The sequence below is a fragment of the Tursiops truncatus genome, chromosome 3, assembly GCF_011762595.2.
Source record: "Tursiops truncatus isolate mTurTru1 chromosome 3, mTurTru1.mat.Y, whole genome shotgun sequence".
NCBI classification, from domain to species: Eukaryota; Metazoa; Chordata; class Mammalia; order Artiodactyla; family Delphinidae; genus Tursiops; species Tursiops truncatus.
Genome location: NC_047036.1, coordinates 122039762 through 122058580, shown reverse-complemented (window position 1 = coordinate 122058580; position 18819 = coordinate 122039762). Strand labels below are relative to the sequence as shown.

The following is an 18819-nucleotide window of genomic DNA, read 5'->3' as shown; positions in this document are numbered from 1 at the left end:
CAAGGGAAAATGACTCCAAGTTCTGCAGCAGCCATCACCCGTTGTTTTGTTGGGTGAAACAAAACACCACCCCGATTGTTTTCTGTCTCGACAGGTGCAGGAGGGAGGGAGAATGGGGATAAAGTGGGTGTGGCGGTCTCACAGCCAGGTCATTACCAAATGTTTCTCCTGGTGTTTTTCAGAAAGCCAGATAATCCAGTGGAAGGCTGTGTGTGTGCCTACAAAGCTTTCCTTCCTGAGATTCAAAAGGATTAATACTTCTATGCACCTATAATTTGTCTATTGATTTGTCATCTCAGTAGGGTGAGGTGAAAGCCACACGAGGTCCATGCTTTTGATGGAAGATAAAGCACAGAACCCTGAAATAAGGAAGCAGGGGGTATGCAGAGGCATTAGTGGTAAAATTATGTTGTAGTAGTTATGTGTGTTGGTAATAAAATGGCAGCCATCCCTTCTCTGAGGATCCACCCATTTGCTCTCCATCTTCTCATGGGCATGTTATTCACTCTGGTCACACCGCATACACATGGGTATGTGGCCCAGGCTGGCCAGTTATATAACCGAGCAAGGTCCTGTGAAGGCCTTTCGGGGGACAGAAGCACCCCCACCCACCCCCACCATGTCCCTTGCCTCCTGTTTGTAAAGGAGCTTTAGCCTCCTAGGCCTTCCCTGAGTTCCAGAGAACAAATTCAATCAAAAATGAGAAAATGCAGAAACAAAAACAGTCAAGTGAGACAACATAATAGTTTAGCCATAATACAAAGTCAAGGACCTTAAGGACTATAAGTAATATTTTAGCCATGTCCTTGAGTTGTTTTACAGATACTAAAACCCTCCCCAGGTGAAAAAAGTTAGCTGCATGCTGACCATATACACGTAGACCCCAGACCAGTTAAATCCAAAAGGTTGATGATCTTAACTCCCAAAACACCACTCAGTTACCTCTCCACCAACCAATCAGAAAAATGTCCATGAGCTGATCCGGCACCCCGCAACCCTCTCCCTCACCTTGCCTTGAAAATCCCTTCCCTGAAATCCTTCAGGGAGTTTTGGTCTTTTGAGCATTAGCCACCCATTCTCCTTGCTTGGTGTCCTGCAGTAAACGCCGCACTTTCCTTCACCACAACCTGATGTCAGTAGGTTGGCTTTACTGTGCGGGTGAGTGGACCCAAGTTTGGCTCGGTAACAGAGTGCCCAAATCCTCCTGGCATAAAGCTTGGTACAGGGCAGGCGTGTGCCCCAAATAGGGTCAGTTAGAATCTTCTTTGACGTTTGATATGTAGACACCCAAGAAGAGAGTGTTTCTTTTGGATCATGAGCCTGGAGGTGGTAAGCCTTGGACTACCAGTGGTGATATTTCCCAGCCAGCAGACACACCTTCCTGAGTGAAGCTGCAGAAAGCAGCAGAACTAGAGATATCGTGAGATAAACAGGTAAGTAATGGATAGAGCCTTCACAAGAAAATTTGAATGTCTATATCCAACTGTGCCTAAAGGATACACAGTTAAATGAGATGATATCCTCAATGTATTGCTTATTACTGAAACTGCTTGGAGTTATTTTCTGACCCCTGAAACTGAAAAAGTCCTGATTAATACATATTAAAAACCCAGAAACAACAAAACTGCATAACAGTGAAATATCCAAAAAGCAGAATTTAGAAACAGCAGGAGCACTAGCTGCCAGTGAGCTCTGAGCTTATTTCCAATTGGAAAATAAAGAAGGAGGCATATGGATTGATAACAGGGTAAGAGAAAAGGAGCCCAAGATTGGAATCATCACAGTGATGAGACAAGGGAAAAAGCTGAGCTGGAGTGAGCATTCAGCCTGTTCCTGTGTAATGAACTGTTCACCATGCATGAGTGGCATTCCCACTTGTTTAGAAAGAGGTAGGCCTGGTTCTCTACTTCTGGCATCGGATGGGGCCAAAACCAACATGCTGAGCTAACCGCTTACCTCCCTAGCTGGTCATGAGATGGCCCGTCACAGGAGAATGGAGCCAAGAGAAAACATCCTGGCCTTTGACTCAGGTATCATTCACCAGGCTATGAATTCTCTGCCCGAGAGTTTAGGATTTGTGTCTGAAACACCTCTGAAACTCTGTCTCTGAGCCCTGGACACAAGCAGATGTTTCATAAATGCTTGGTGAATGAATCTGTGAATTAATCAAGAAACATCCAGGAATTGCCATTCCTGGAGGAAAAGAATGCATATAAGATTAATAAATATGACTGATAATAATTATTGGAAAGATCTAGTTGCATGAACTAGAATATAAAAAAGGAGAGTTTGGGTCCTCTGTTCCAAATTGCCCTGAATTTTAACAATTTCGTGCTACCCATACTCAAAAAGGTTTCCATACTCAAATAAGCTCAGGAATCACTGAGTTGAACAAAGTCACACAGGCTCTTTTGCTGACTGGCTTCTCAGAAGTTTTACTCCACTAATGTGACCTTGTATTTGCATCTGGACCACTTTGCAGGATTAGCAGAATGGGCTTGGGGAATGCTGGGTAAAGTAAATGTGAGTTCCCCTGTGATTTCATTCCACTTGTGAGGCAAAGGGTCAGCTAACTGTCCTGGGTCCTAACTTCCCAGCTGCTGCTTAGACAACTGAGCCATCCTGCATCTCTCCCTCATGTTGGCAACCCTTTTGGATCTGATGTTGGGGGCAAGGGAGCATATGTTAGAAAGTGCTGGCTGGCCCTTGTGCTCATGTTTCTCTGGTGAGGAGGGGGAACACTTCAGTGCTCACTCAACAGCATCAGATCTATCAAGGCTTGACAAATCCCAGACCATCTGCTGCTTGGGGGCTTGAGATCATCAGACGGTCTGAATCCTGACATTCAAAGGCTTGAGATCATCAGAAGGTCTGAATCTGGACGTTCAAATTTGAGGCCAGGCTTATGAGACATACCATGTGAGTTTCTTCCTTCATAGAGAATTTTACTTGTTCAGGGGTGGTACTAGGGTGCAACAGAACACAGATGTTAGAGTCAAGTAAGGTGTTGGTTTGCATTCTGGCTTTTGTAACTTTGGCCAAATCACTTAAGTCTTCCTGATTCTTAGTTTGGATCATCCACAAATTGGGGCTAATACTAATACTTCTTTATGCAGTAAACTCAGCAAGTCTGTGTTACCCAAATCCTGCAGATTCCAATGGAAGTTTTGGCCCTTGACCTGGGCCAAACTCTCTAAGCCCCTGGAATATCCTGCCTGACCAGGGAGACTGTTTACCTGGCGTCTTTTTGAGTGCCACCCATGCCAGGCATTGTCTACCTGGTGAAACAAAGATCAAACTTATAAATAAATGAGTATACACATAATTACAAGTTGGAGTAAGTGTTATAGAAAAGAATAGGGAGCTGATAGACGCTGAGGGATGGAAGGAGAACCGTGCAAGGAAGGTTCTTATTATTGGCCTTATACCTATATCTAAAAGTCTATTCTGTTCTGTGACTTTTGTCATGTATCTCTCTCCTTTTTCTCTCCCCCCAGCCTTTTGTCTCAGCCTCTCTTCTTCTAGTCCTAGGCAGAGACATGGGAGAGCACAGCTCTCCATCTTCCTTCCTTTTTCTGTGTGTGATTTAAAAAAAAAAATTAATTTATTTTTTATACAGCAGGTTCTTATTAGTTATCCATTTTATACATATTAGTGTATACATGTCAATCCCAATCTCCCAATTCATCCCACCCCCCCACCCACCTCCCCCCTGCTTTCCCCTCCTTGGTGTCCACATTTGTTCTCTACATCTGTGTCTGTATTTCTGCCTTGCAAACCAGTTCATCTGTACCATTTCTATATGCGTTAATATATGATATTTGTTTTCCTCTTTCTGACTTACTTCACTCTGTATGACAGTCTCTAAGTCCATCCACATCTCTACAAATGACCCAATTTCATTCCTTTTTATGGCTGAGTAATATTCCATTGTATATACGTGCCACATCTTCCTTTTTTTTTTTTTTTTTTTGCGGTACGCGGGCCTCTCACTGTTGTGGCCTCTCCTGTTGCGGAGCACAGGCTCCGGACGCGCAGGCTCAGCGGCCATGGCTCACGGGCCCAGCCGCTCCGCGGCATGTGGGATCTTCCCGGACCGGGGCACGAACCCGTGTCCCCTGCATCGGCAGGCGGACTCTCAACCACTGCGCCACCAGGGAAGCCCTCCTTTTTGTTTTTAAACATCTTTATTGGAGTATAATTGCTTTCCAATGGTGTGTTAGTTTCTGCTTTATAACAAAGTGAATCAGTTATACATATACATATGTCCCCATATCTCTTCCCTCTTGTGTCTCCCTCCCTCCTACCCTCCATATCCCACCTCTCTAGGTGGTCACAAAGCACCGAGCTGATCTCCCTGTGCTGTGCGACTGCTTCCCACTAGCTATCTATTTTACGTTTGGTAGTGTATATATGTCCATGCTACTCTCTCACTTTGTCCCAGCTTACCCTTCCCCCTCCCCATATCCTCAAGTCCATTCTCTAGTAGGTCTGTGTCTTTATTCCCGTCTTGCCCCTAGGTTCTTCATGACCACTTTTTTTTTCTTTTTTTTTTAGATTCCTTATATATGTGTTAGCATGTGGTATTTGTTTTTCTCTTTCTGACTTACTTCACTCTGTATGACAGACTCTAGGTCCATCCATCTCACTACAGACAGCTCAATTTCATTCCTTTTTATGGCTGAGTAATATTTCATTGTATATATGTGCCACATCTTCTTTATCCATTCATCTGTCGATGGACATTTAGGTTGCTTCCATGACCTGCCTATTGTAAATAGAGCTGAACATTGTGGTACATGACTCTTTTTGAATTACAGTTTTCTCAGGGTATATGCCCAGTAGTGGGATTGCTGGGCCATATGGTAGTTCTATTTTTAGTTTTTTAAGGAACCTCCATACTGTTTTCCATAGTGGCTGGATCAGTTTACATTCCCATCAACAGTGCAAGAGGGTTCCCTTTTCTCCACACCCTCTCCAGCATTTGTTGTTTGTAGATATTCTGATGATGCCCATTCTAACTGGTGTGAGGTGATACCTCATTGTAGTTTTGATTTGCATTTCTCTAATAATTAGTGATGTTGAGCAGCTTTTCATGTGCTTCTTGGCCATCTGTATGTCTTCTTTGGAGAAATGTCTATTTAGGTCTTCTGCCCATTTTTGTATTGGGTTTTCTGTTTTTTTAATATTGAGCTGCATGAGCCGTTTATATAGTTTGGAGATTAATCCTTTGTCCGTCCATTTTCCTTCTTTATCTATCTCCTGCCACTGTGGGTCAGTGGGCACGGCATTCCTTCCTTCCTCCCTTAAATATCAATCAGGCACCAGGAATATGCCAGTCTTCTTTCCCCTGGTCCCTCCTGCCTTCTTTCTGAGTTATCAGGGATCCTAGGGCAGGAAAAGGGGGAAGGAAGCAGGATTTACGCCAGTGGGCAGAGAAAGAACCATTCATAACCAGCAGCCTGTTTTCAGGGTCACCATTAGCATGCTTTCATTTTTCCTTCCAGACATTTCTCTGAGATTGCCTTGGGGTGATTTCATTCCCCCATCACAGGAGGTAATCCCAGACATGCTCATGGCCATATTCTTGGGTACCTACATAAGCTGGTTTTTAATACACAGCTTGGGATTGCATTTGAGATGAGCTGGGTGCCAGATGCTGGAGCTGTTCAGTGGCAGCACACTGAATTCTCCAGGAACCAAAGCATTTTGGTTGCCATCTCTTCTAACAGGCGGGTACAGGGCACCTGTGAGGGAGGGCTGGAGGTGCGTGGGAGCCTGAAGGACAGAGGGAAGAGCCATCTCACTCCTCCTGGGAGGCCACTCTGCCCCCTTCCATTTTCTCCATTCCCAGAGAGAGCTTTTCCTGTAGGTGTGGCACTTGGTGGATGAGTCTCTTTCCATATGGCTCGAGAAACTGAGCCAAGTCCACCATGCAGAGGGAGGGAAGATGAGTCAAATGACCCTCCCACCACCATCACCACCACTTTTCTGACTTAAGGGGAAAAAAACTGTGGTCACATGTACACTGGCTTTCTCCGCCAAGTTGTTTCTCTCTTTCACCTCCATGTGGAGGTTTCTGGAGCTGAAAGAGGAATGACTGGTGACAACATGATTCAGGCAAACAGCAGAGCGTTTCTGATAATGGAGCCATCTGGTCTGGGGACTGGAAGTGGCCCCTAGATGTAATACACAACTTACAGACTTGGGTCCTTGGGAGAGGCACTGAACCTCTCTGGGCCTCGGTTTCCTCAACTGCAAAGTGAAGAAGGTGAATTTTTCCATTCCTTCAAATGCTAATGATAATGGGATACTAAGTGAATGATCAGAGCTCCAGGAGTATCTTTAGAATATGCTAGAAATAAGGGCGACGGATGAGATGAAACCAAATTGGCAAAATATCTTTTTTGAATTTTATTATTTTATTTTTATACAGCAGGTTCTTATTACTTGTCTATTTTATTCATATTAGTGTATATATGTCAAGCCCAATCTCCCAGTTCATCCCACCACCCCCACCCATGCTTTCCCCGCTTGGTGTCCATACGTTTGTTCTCTACATGTGTCTTTCTGCCTTGCAAACTGGTTCATCTGTACCATTTTTCTAGATTCCACATATACGCATTAATATACGATATTTGTTTTTCTGACTTACTTCACTCTGTATGACAGTCTCTACATCCATCCATATCTCTACAAATGACCCCAAATTGGCAAAATATTGATAATCATTGAGATTTGAGTCATGGGGAGAGGCAGTTTATTCCACTACTGTCTCTGCTCTTGTGTACGTGGTCCTCCTAGAATGGCTGGTGAGTAAAGGTGCCACTGCAGGACAGGCTGTGGTGAGGAGTGAAGGGACGTGAGTGCCCCAGAACCGCGGGGAAAGTGACTTTGGAGAGGAGAGCTGAAGTGGCTGGGCTTGTCCTCTCCTGTCCAAAAGTTACATCTGGATTTCAAATGCTTTACTTTTTTTTTTTAACATCTTTATTGGAGTATAATTGCTTTACAATGGTGTGTTAGTTTCTGCTTTATAACAAAGTGAATCAGCTATACATATACATATATCCCCATATCTCCTCCCTCTTGCGTCTCCCTCCCACTCTCCCTATCCCACCCCTCTAGGTGGACACAAAGCACGGACCTGATCTCCCTGTGCTGTGTGGCTGCTTCCCACTAGCTATCTATTTTACATTTGGTAGTGTATATATGTCAATGTTACTCTCTCACTTCGTTCCAGCTTACCCTTCCCCCTCCCCGTGTCCTCACGTCCATTCTCTACATCTGCGTCTTTATTCCTGTCCTGCCCCTAGGTTCTTCAGAACCAGTTTTTTTTTTTTTAGATTCCATATATATGTGTTAGCATATGGCATTTGTTTTTCTCTTTCTGACTTACTTCACTCTGTATGACAGCCTCTAGGCCCATCCACCTCACTACAAATAACTCGGTTTCGTTTCTTTTTATGGCTGAGTAATATTTCATTGTATATATGTGCCACATCTTCTTTATCCATTCATCTGTTGATGGACACTTAGGTTGCTTCCATGTCCTGACTATTGTAAATAGAGCTTCAAATGCTTTACTTCTTAAATAGCCTCCTCCTCTCTGACTTGGGTGTTTGTGTCTGTGTGCCTATCTACACTTATTTGCACTTTAATTTGGTGATACCCAAAGAAAAAGTCTACATGACTTTTGTTGAAAACAGCAAGCCCTGGGAAGTTAGAAATCTTCCCTCTCAGTTCAGCTGTCCTTGAGACGGCATTGTCAATACCAGGACCTCCTGCAAATCTGCAGTGTATCTGCCTCTTTGAAATCAAAATTCAGAGCATGCCTCTCCTTTACACCAAATGGAACAGATGTGAACTTACAGGAGAAGTACCCTGCCTGCCTGTAGAGCTGGACCCCATTTTAGGAGTGAGTGGCTGGACATCAGAGAGATACTAAAGACCCACATGTCATCTGTCACACTGAGCACGGGATTGTTCCAGTGGAAAGCTTGAATTGAGGGAAACCCTCTGAAAGTCCCTGAGAAATGGAAACCGTTTCCAAGGATTAAGCCATAGAAGTATTACAGCAGCTATCTGCAACATATTCCACAATGAGATAAAGTCATTAGTCCTCCCAGGAATATGAGATACTGAAGAATATGAGGACAGTTCCTTTTTTCTTTAAGGTCTTATCCAGATAGGTGCCAATATCTTTGGCATTGCCTCTGTCTTCTGCATCTTGGTCTTTAGAAAGCCTTTGCTGTTTCTTCCCATAAGGTTGAGTTGGGCTTCCTATTTTAGTGAGCCACTGCACCCTACACTTCCCCTGACACAGCACTCATCACTTTGTATTGTAATTGCTGGTTTACTTGTCTGCTTGTCCACAAGGCTTGAACTGTGCAGCAGCAGGGTCTATGATTTGTCCATCTTTATGCCACTCACACGTGGCAAAGCAATGGCATCCGCTCATTCATTCAACACAGATGTTCTGAATGCCTACAGCACATCATACAGATGCAGTCTCTGCCTTTATGGGATTTACATTCTAGCAGCACCTAGTAAGAACCAGTAAGTATTTGCTGAATGAATGAATGAATATTAAGCCACACCATTGCCACTTAAACCCAACTCCAACTTTGATAGTTTGCCATCTCTGCTCCTGACATAAAATTCCAACAGGCCCAACTAGTTATTTTTCCAGGATTGGGGTGTATCCAGGCATGCTAGCCACGGATAAAAATAGTATTTTTATAGGTCATCCTTTAAAAAGGCCCTATTACATAAAATGTGCTTTGAGCTATGTCCGTATCCCTATTTTTCCAACGGATACCTGCCTTGGAGCCTCCCACTGCTGAAGACTTTTTCTTGCCTACATGTCCTCTTCATCAAGTGTCTAATTTCCACTACAGGAAGCCATGCTGAGTGACAAAAAAACGCCAGCTGGCAGTGCCGGGAAAGGGAGCAGAAGGAAGCAAGGAGATATCTTTTTCTGCCTATTCAGAACATTGAAATCCAATTTCTCGCTGGCCACATGAGCCAAAGGAAGCAGCTCCTAGCAGCTGTTGATCTGAGAGGCTCCAGTCTCATCTCTGTGACCCTGGTGTCAGTGGCACTCCTCAGGCACGTCTGGGAATGGGTTGGCATGATGGAATGGCCCTGCTCTTCTCTTCCCCGAGCACTGGCTTTGGGTGGGCCTGTTTCAGATGGCAGAAAAAATGATAGACTCACTCTGTGAAAAATCTGCTTTGTTGTGGATGGACATTCCTTGATAATTGCTGCCCCAGGGTTCCTCCTCTTTCTATTCCTTTCATTCTCACTTGGTGGTGTGCTGGTAAACCAGCTCTCCAACAAAGGAAAAAAAAGGCTCTGATTTGTAGTATTTGCCAATTTCCATGGTGTAATTACTCCTACCTGGGCTACCAACCCGGCGTTGCTGAATATGGAGTTGGGAATACAGGAGACATATGCGTTATTGCCTTTTGTGGGTCCGCAGGGACCAGGTCCGACACTGCGACACAGCTCCCTAATTCATGCTCGCTCAAGGGGTGCAAGATGGTACAGAACAGTACGGTTGTCTTTCTACAACTCGGACTTTAGGATATGGTTTGTAAAATACTTCTGCATCTGTTGGGTCACTGGGCTCTAACCACAACAGTGCACGGTAAGAATTACTATGCCTATTTGGTGGAGGAAGAAATTGAGGCACAGGAAGCTAGGACTTGCCTCAGCTCCGAGAGCTGGCATTTGCTCAGGCCCTGTCTCTCCACTCTGAACCCTAGTCATTCTCCTACCACACTGCCCACTGCAGCCCAACTGCACATCTTTCTGTACTACCAATGCCTCGTGCATGGCTACTTCTTACATTCTTCCAGAATGTTCTTTAAGCATCCCACCCTCTTCCTCTCCTGCCCAACTGCCACATGTTTTTTCAGTCTCAGCTTAAACAGTATGTCCCTCAGTGTCCGTGTCAGGGGCAGGGATCTCTTCTGGGTACTTTAATGACACTGTCTAGCACAGCACCCCCGTGCCCCCAGTATGGTATTTGTTAAATGGCTTGTTTATGGACCTTCCTTCTCCATCAGACTGTAAACTTGGTGAGAGCAGAAACTTTTAATGAGCTCACCTTGTTCCTAGTGCCAAGCACAGTGTCTGGCCCAATAAGTATTTTTAATATTTATTTATTTACTTTTGGCTGTGTTGGGTCTTCGTTTTCTGTGCGTGGACTTTCTCCAGTTGCGGCGAGAGGGGGCCACTCTTCATCGCGGTGCGCGGGCCTCTCGCTATCGTGGCCTCTCGCGTTGTGGAGCACAGGCTCCAGACGCGCAGGCTCAGTAGTTGTGGCTCACGGGCCTAGTTGCTCCGCGGCATGTGGGATCTTCCCAGACCAGGGTTCGAACCCGTGTCCCCTGCATCGGCAGGCAGACTCTCAACCACTACGCCACCAGGGAAGCCCCCCAATAAGTATTTTTAGAATGAATGAATCCATGAATGATGGTCTCCTAACCCCAAATTCACAGAATGCTTTTTTTTTCTATACCTATCTCCTATCAGGACCCCAAAGAATACATTTCCTCATAGATTGGTTGAGGTTTTCTCAGGAACCCGGGGAGGTTTCTGCTAGAATGCACAGCCAGCCAGCTGGTTCCATTGTCAGTGGCAGCTGCTCCCCTCCTCTGCCTTGCTGTGGCCCCTGTGGGCTTTTCCAAGTGTCACAGAAGTAAGCTGAGAAACCTATTTGGTGTGGTCTGAAATGTGCTCATTACACACATGCCATGACAGACACAGGCAGGAAGAAGGCTCCGGCCAGAAACACCTGCACCTCTGGGAAAGGAGGAATGTTTAGGAATATTCTGGAACCAGCATGTCCTGTAATTGCAAGACTGAGCCTTCTGAATTAGCATTGATTCCCTCAATTTCCCTCTGAGGAGGCAGGAAAGGGTCAGGGCTGCTTGCACGCTGGGAGCTGCTGACCTTTTAGCCTCACAGAATCTCATACATACCTGTGGCGCTCATCACAAACATCTAATCATCGTCTGTAAACACAGGTGGCTGCCACTTAAAACAGGCAGGGGTAGTCTGGCACATGTGAGTGACTTCCCTTATATTACCCGAGCCTACCTAGTAACACAAACTTCAAGGCGTTCATCTTTGCTCTTGAGCACAGATGAGGAAAAAATAATTTAATAATCATAGAGGATCTGATGATGCCTCTAGAAGCATTCTGTGCAAAGAGCTGTCTGTGATGATGGAAGTGTGCTATTCTGTACTGTCTTATACAGTAGCCACCAGCCATACATGGTTACTGAGAACTTGCCGTATGGCTAATGTGATGGAGGAACTGGATTTTAGATTTTTATTTTTAATTCGTTTAAATGTAAATAGCCACATGTGGTTAGTGGCTACTGCACTGTACAGCATAGCTCTAGAGCTAACAGTTACAAGATATACAGAAGACTGCAGACATATTAAATGACACGCCCCCCCCCCAAATAAACAAATGACACAACAGGGATGTAATAAGAAAAATTCAGAAAGTGGGAAACTCTAAGACAAATGACCCAATTCCTCTAATGAGTATATTGCAAGGAAAAAAAGAAGAGAATGTGTGTGTGTGTGTGTGTGTGTGTGTGTGTGTGTGTGTGTGAAACAGAGAGATTTAGACATGTAAGAAGCATATGAACCAAGTGTAATGTGTGGACCTTGGTGGATCCCAATTAAAACAAACCAATTATTAAAAACTTCTGAGACAATTGGGGAAATTTGAACACCGACTGGGTATTTGATGATATCAAGGAATTTTTAGATGTGATAATGGTATTGAGACTATGTTTAAAAAAAAGAGTCCTGGGCCTTCCCTCATGGCATAGTGGTTAAGAATCCACCTGCCAATGCAGGGGACATGGGTTTGATCCCTAGTCTGGGAAGATCCCACATGCCGCAAGCAACTAAGTCCATGCACCACAACTACTGAGCCTGTGCTCTAGAGCCCGCGAGCCACAGCTACTGAGCCCTTGAGCCACAACTACTGAAGCCCATGCCTAGATGTGCCTAGAACCCATGCTCTGCAACAAGAGAGGCCACCACAACGAGAAGACTGTGCACCGCAACGAAGAGTGTCCCCTGCTCGCCACAACTAGAGAAAGCTCGCGCACAGCAACGAAGACCCAACTCAGCCAAAAAATAAATAAAAAATAAAAATAAAAAAAGATCAATATTTTTTAAAAAAGAGTCCTTATCTTTTAAAGGTACCTATTGAGTTGTTTACAGATAAAAGAGGATGATATATGAGCTTTGTCTCAATCTAATCTAGTGGAGGGAGAAAGTGGGGTATAGATGAAATAAGATTGTTGATAATTGTGGAAGCCAAGTGATGGCTACACAGCAGTTCACTATTATTAGTTTCTTTGTTTTTTTTATTAGTTATCTATTTTATACATATTAGTGTATATATGTCAATCCTGATCTCCCAGTTCATCCCACCACCAGCCCCCTCTGCTTTCCCCGCTTGGTGTCCACACGTTTGTTCTCTACATCTGTGTCTCTATTTCTGCCTTAAAATTGTTGATAATTGTGGAAGCCAAGTGATGGCTGCATAGCAGTTCAGTATTATTATTTTCTTCGTTTTTTACATCAAGAAACTTTCATAATAAAAAGTTTTTAAAATTATCAGAGGAATGCCAATGTTGGTGAGAGTATGGACAAACAGGCACATTCCTTCTTTTGTTTTAAATTGAAGTATAGTTGATTTACAATGTTGTGTTAATTTCTGCTGTACAGCAAAGTGATTCAGTTATACATATACATACGTTCTATTTTTTATATTCTTTTCCATTATGATTTATCATAGGATATCGAATATAGTTCTCTGTGCTATAGAGTAGGACGTTGTTGTTTATCCATCCTACATATAATAGCTTACATCTGCTAAGCCCAAACTCCCACTCCATCCCTCCCCCAATGCCCTCCCCCTTGGCAACCACAAATCTGTTCTCTATATCCATGAGTCTGTTTCTGTTTCATAGATAGGTTCATTTGTGTCATATTTTAGATTCTACATGTAAGTGATATCATATGGCATTTGTTTTTCTTTCTGACTTCACTTAGTATGACAATCTGTAGTTGCATCCATGTTGCTGCACATGGCATCATTTCACTCTTTTTTATGGCTGAGTAGTATGCCATTGTATATGTGAACCACATCTTCTTTATCCATTCATCCGTCAATGGACATTTAGGCTGTTTCCATGTCTTGGCTGTTGTGAATAGTGCTGCATGTATAGGGGTGCATGTATCTTTTTGAACTGAGTTCTGTCTGGGTAAATGCCCAGGAGTGGGATCGCTGGGTCATACGGTAGTTCTGTTTTTAGTTTTCTGAGGAACCTCCATACTGTTCTCCATAGTGGCTGTACAAACTTACATTCCCACCAACAGTGTAGGAGGGTTCCCTTTCCTCCACACTCTCCCCAGCATTGTTATTTGTAGACTTTTTGATGATGGCCATTCTGACCGGTGTGAGGTGATACCTCATTGTAGTTGTGATTTGCATTTCTCTAATAATTAGCAACATCAGGCATCTTTTCATGAGGCACCTTCCTTCTTGAATGCTGGGAGCTTAAATTTCACATTGAGAAGTCAGTTTGGGTACTCTGATCCAGATTTAAACTAGGTGTTCTTTTTGACCCAGGAATCCTAGTTTTAGGAATTTCTTCTTCAGACATGTGAAAGAATCTATAAAAGATTGTGGAGTGGGGAGTCATTTATATGAGTGAAGAATTGGAAACAGCCTAAATGTCTTTCAGTCATGAAGTGGTTAAATAAATGCTGGTATGTAGCCACTGTGGAGTGAGTGATAAAAGCTTGAGAGAGAATGACATAGATTGGTATGGACCACCATCAGAAAGATGTCCATGATATACTGTTAGGTTAAAAAGAAAAGAAAATTGCAAAAATACGACCCGATATAAAACGACATATGTGTATGTGTACATATATCAGTGTACAAGCACAGAGAAAGCCTGGGAAAAAAGTTTGCCAGATTGGGGAGGGGAGTAGCTTACATCTGTCCCACGAATAATGAACAGCTGGCTCTTCCATCAGACAACCTGGCAGCTCTGGTCTGAAGGTTGTGTCCCCCACAAATTCATATGTTAAAATCCTAACCCCCAAAGATGATAGAATTAGGTAGTGGGGCTTAGAGAGGTGCTTAGGTCACGAGGATGGAGCCTTCATGAACAAGATTAGTGTTTCTATAAAAAAGACTCCACAGAGCTCCCTAGCTCTTCTGCTATATGAGGACACAGTGAGAAGACAGGGGCTATGAACCAGGAAGAGGATTCTCACCAGAATGAGACCATGCTGGTACCTTGATCTTAAACTTCCCAGCCTCCAGAACTGTGAGAAATAAATTTCTGTTGTTCACAAGCCACGTGGTCTGTGGTATTTGTTATAGCAGCCTGCATGGACTGATACTGGCCCTTCCTCCCAGAAGAAAATGAATGTAGCATCTGTGACTGAGAAGTTTCTTTCAGCACAAACTGTTGATCCCTCCTTCCAAAGTGGAGAGGCGTTTAATAAGTTCATTTCTATGGTGATAATAGCTACCAGTTACTGAGCGACACCCTGTGCCCAGCATCGTGCAGAGAAGTCTACACACAGGTGCTAAGAAGTCTCTCACTCACAGGCTCTCCCACTTGCTAGCTATGTGACCTTGGACTAGTTCCTTCAGCTGTTTCCTCATATATAAAATGGAAAGAATAATAGTACCCAACTCATGGGTATGAGAATTGAGTGAGATAATGCATATTAAGTGCCTGGTACATATAAGTACTCTTATTATATTTTCACTTCAACTTTCCAACATTCCATTTACCCTACGAGGTAAATACTAAATCCGTCCATTTGACAGATGAGAAAACTGAGTCTTAGAAACAGTGGTGTGCTGGCATCAGCTTGAATGGGTTTATGAGAACTAACTGTTAAATTTTCATGAAATTTTTGAGTTAGTTGACCATTATGTGGGCAGCTTGAAATTAGCTGAGATGGGAGTATTTACACCATGGAAACTGGCAAACACTGCATTTCCCACCGAGCTGTTTGTTAAACATTTACCAGCACACTATTGCTTAGAGCAGTTAAGTAACTTGTCTAAGCCCCATGGCTGGTGAGAGGCAGAGCCTGGATTGGAGCCCTGCTCTCCGCAACTCCAAACATCTTAATGTTTAGATATGCCTTGTTGGATATGCCTCTAACTCTCTATGAGTTAGAATTCCCATCTCCTGGACAAAGCTAGTAGGATCATGCTCTTCAATATCATGTTCCTAGAAACATGGTTCTCAAATTTTAGCGCACCTCAGATTCACCCGAAGGGCTTGTTGAAACACAGATCGCTGGGGATCTCAGAATTTCTTATGTGTTTTGGGTGGGGTTCAATAATTTGCATTTCTAACCAGTTCCCAGGTGATGCTGTTGCTGCTGGTCTGGGGACCGCACTTGGGGAACTGCTATTCTAATGCAAACTCTGAAGCTTTGTGCTATATATCTTGCCATAATCTTAGTGGCTTTACCAGTTCTTCTCTGATCTAAAGATGGGAGGATTTAGATAGTGGTTCTAGGCCCAGAGCTTTCTACAGGGGACCATTTTGCTAAGATATTTGTGCTCCCAGCAGTCTGAGCACAAGAAAACAGGAGCCAAATCTTGGTGCCTCTCTCTCTCCAGTTGGCCCCCATTTAGCTCTGGCAGGTATCCCAGGAACCTGAGCTGCTCCCCACACACAGCGGGAGGCAAATGAAAAAAGAAACATTTCAAAGTCTATCTTTAAAGCCTGGCAGAAAGCTGCCCTATAATTACACTAAGTGAACTAGTTACAACTTCTCTCGTATTGATGTAGGATTATTAAGAGATTGCTCACACAGCCCTGTGGAATTCAACTAATGAATTTAGAGATTTTTTTGTTAAACCACCCTTCTCTTCTAACCACTTCCTGCCTCTGAAATATAATAGAAAACCAAACCAGGAAGGAAAATGAAGTAAATCCTGAATTAATGTTCCTGATCAAAACATGATTACTGCTTTTAGAAAAGCGTTAACTTTCCTAGCCTAATGTTCTAACTTAAGTATTCATATTTTGGTAAATGGGGGAGAAAGCAAGAGGACATGGAGTTACATATAAAAGCTCACCTGTGGACATCACTTCAAGGGAATCTAGAGAAGCTAGGATGGGGGGTTGGCTATCCCAAGGTTGCACAGATTTAATTCATTCTCCCGGCAACGGTATTCTGTGGACACACCAGCCAATGGTGTATAGAAGGAAACAGACGAGGCCAATGGACCGTGGTGGGCCACTTTTATAATCCTGAGCTTGGGAGACAGGACAGACCCTCTTGCCTTAAAATGTACCACGGGCTTATACCATTTAGATTTGCTTTGAATTAGGAAATCAGGGAATATGATTCCAGGCATATGAATTCTTTTTATTAAATATTTAAAATTTTGTATTGGAGTATAGTTGCTTTACAATGTTGTGCTAGTTTCAAGTGTACGGCAAAGTGACCCCGCCATAAATATACATATCTCTATTCTTTTTCATGGGAATATGAATTCTTGCCAGCAATTGGAATCCCAGTTTCTTGAGAGTAGGCACTAAATCTTATTAATCTTTGTAGCTCCATATTCCTGAGCACATAATTAGAGTTCAATACACTCAACAAATACTTATGAATGACAGAATGTTACTGTGGAAAGAACAAGGGCTTTAGAGACAGAGCGATTTGCATTCAAATCCCAACTTGATCTCCAGCTCTCTGTGTGACCTTAAGCAAGTTATTTAGCCTCTTTGACACTCAGCTTCTTCATCTGTAAAGTGGAGGTCAATCAGTCCATGAAATTTACCGAGTGCCTGTGTGTGCCGACACAGTTTTGGACACTGGGGCACGTCAGCGAAGCGGCCAGAATTTCTGTCCTCAAGGTGTATGTAATATTAGAGCCCCTATCTCAATTTGCCTCTCACAGAGCCCAGATATGAGACAAGGGTCAGAGTTCCTGGGTTCAAATCCTGCCTTGACCACTAACTAGCTGTGACATCTCAGCAAGTGAACAGTAATAGGACCAGCCATATGGGGATGCTGTCAAGATCCCTCCACCACATATCTATGCATGCCTTTGTGTATATTTGGGCAGATAAGTTACACAAAGAGGTACTCCTACCAAGCAGCTGATGTGGTCGCATTTCAGGGTTTGGTAAGCAGAGGTTGGATTCAGCCTCCGGTATACCTCCTTGGCTGGGTACCATGTGCAAAAACACGTAAAGCTCCTAGAAGAGCAGCTGGCTATCTTTAATCAGTAAATGCTATCTTTCATTATTGTAGGTGTATGATGAGAATTTAATGCAAGCAAGGCATCTACAGTATATAGTTGGTGTTCAATAACTGTTAGTTTCCTTCCTCGGAGTCTGTGGGAAAATAGTAAACATATATGTCAGAACAAAGTATAGGTGATGGGCAACCATAAGCTATCTTGTTTTTCCTTTTGTTATAGTAGGTGCAGGAGGTAGTTTGACCTAAGAAAAAGAGCTCTGGGCTAGTAATCAGAAGACTTGGGTTCTGGCCCCTGCTCACCCATTGCTTGTCTCTAATTGTCCCAAGTGACCTTCACCAAGCCTCAGTTTTCTCATCTGTGACTGAGATGAGGGTGTGGGTTGGCCTAGGTCACGTGCTGGTAGTATGACATGAATGTACTTCATTTGAACAAATTCTTGCTTTGCCTAGTCTGTGTAAAGACAAAAGGGTATGAGCCAGACTCTGGAAGGTGATGAGTGGGTGAGTCTGAGAGTGACCTTCTGTTCTAACATGCTTTATAAAACACTAATTGAAATGACAGGACTTGCCCAGGATCACACAGTGGGTCAGCTTTAGATCGTTTCAAATGACCTCAACTCAGAGAACCATGGGGAGAACTGGATGGAGAGCCTAGCTGTCAACTGGATGGCTTAGACATGTGAGCTTCTCTTTCATGTTCTAGGCTTGCTTGGGATAACTGGGTTACAGTGGTGAAGTCGCTTCTGCTCAATTTGGTCTAAGAGTCTATCTGGCTCAGACATTTTATCTGTCATTGACTAATATCTTTCACTTCTCACTGACTTTTCCAGTTAGAACAAGGCTATTCAAATTCCTAGTCAAGCATGAATAAGGCAATCTTTCTGTCAATTTAAGGAGTGAAACTACAGCAAGGTGTTTTCTAAGAGTTAGTGATTTTAGCCTTTAGGCAAGTGCATTTCAACTGAAAATCCCTTTTTGTTTTCCTTTTTAACTCCATTAGTCTGTAAAATAGCGAATGAAAGTCATTACTTATCATTTAGTGTTTGCTGTGGATCAGGAACCAGGCTAAAGTGCATTTAGATGTAATATCTTATTCAGTCTTTATAACCAGCCTATGAGGCAGGTATTACTGTTATTTTATAGGCAAAGAAATTTGAAGCTCAGAGAGGAGGAGTAACCTAAGGTCACACAGCTGATAAGTGGTGGAGTCTGAGGATAAAGCCCAGCCTCCTTCCTCTGCAGCATCCTACATTTATTTATTTATTTATTTACTTACTTACTTATTTATTTTATTGCGGTACGCGGGCCTCTCACTGTTGTGGCCTCTCCCATTGCGGAGCACAGGCTCCGGACACGCAGGCTTAGTGGCCATGGCTCACGGGCCTAGTCGCTCCGTGGCATGTGGGATCTTCCTGGACCGGGGCATGAACCCGTGTCCCCTGAATGGGCAGGCGGACTCTCAACCACTGTGCCACCAGGGAAGCCCCATCCTACATTTATTAATGATCCCTCTCTATG

At 43.5% G+C, this 18819-nt stretch overlaps 1 protein-coding gene across 3 annotated transcripts in view; it reads right to left on the bottom strand.

Annotated features, from left to right (window-relative positions):
- Positions 1 to 18819, bottom strand: part of SH3RF2 (SH3 domain containing ring finger 2) — a 143644-nt gene that overhangs the window by 86148 nt on the left and 38677 nt on the right. The window lies entirely within an intron of this gene.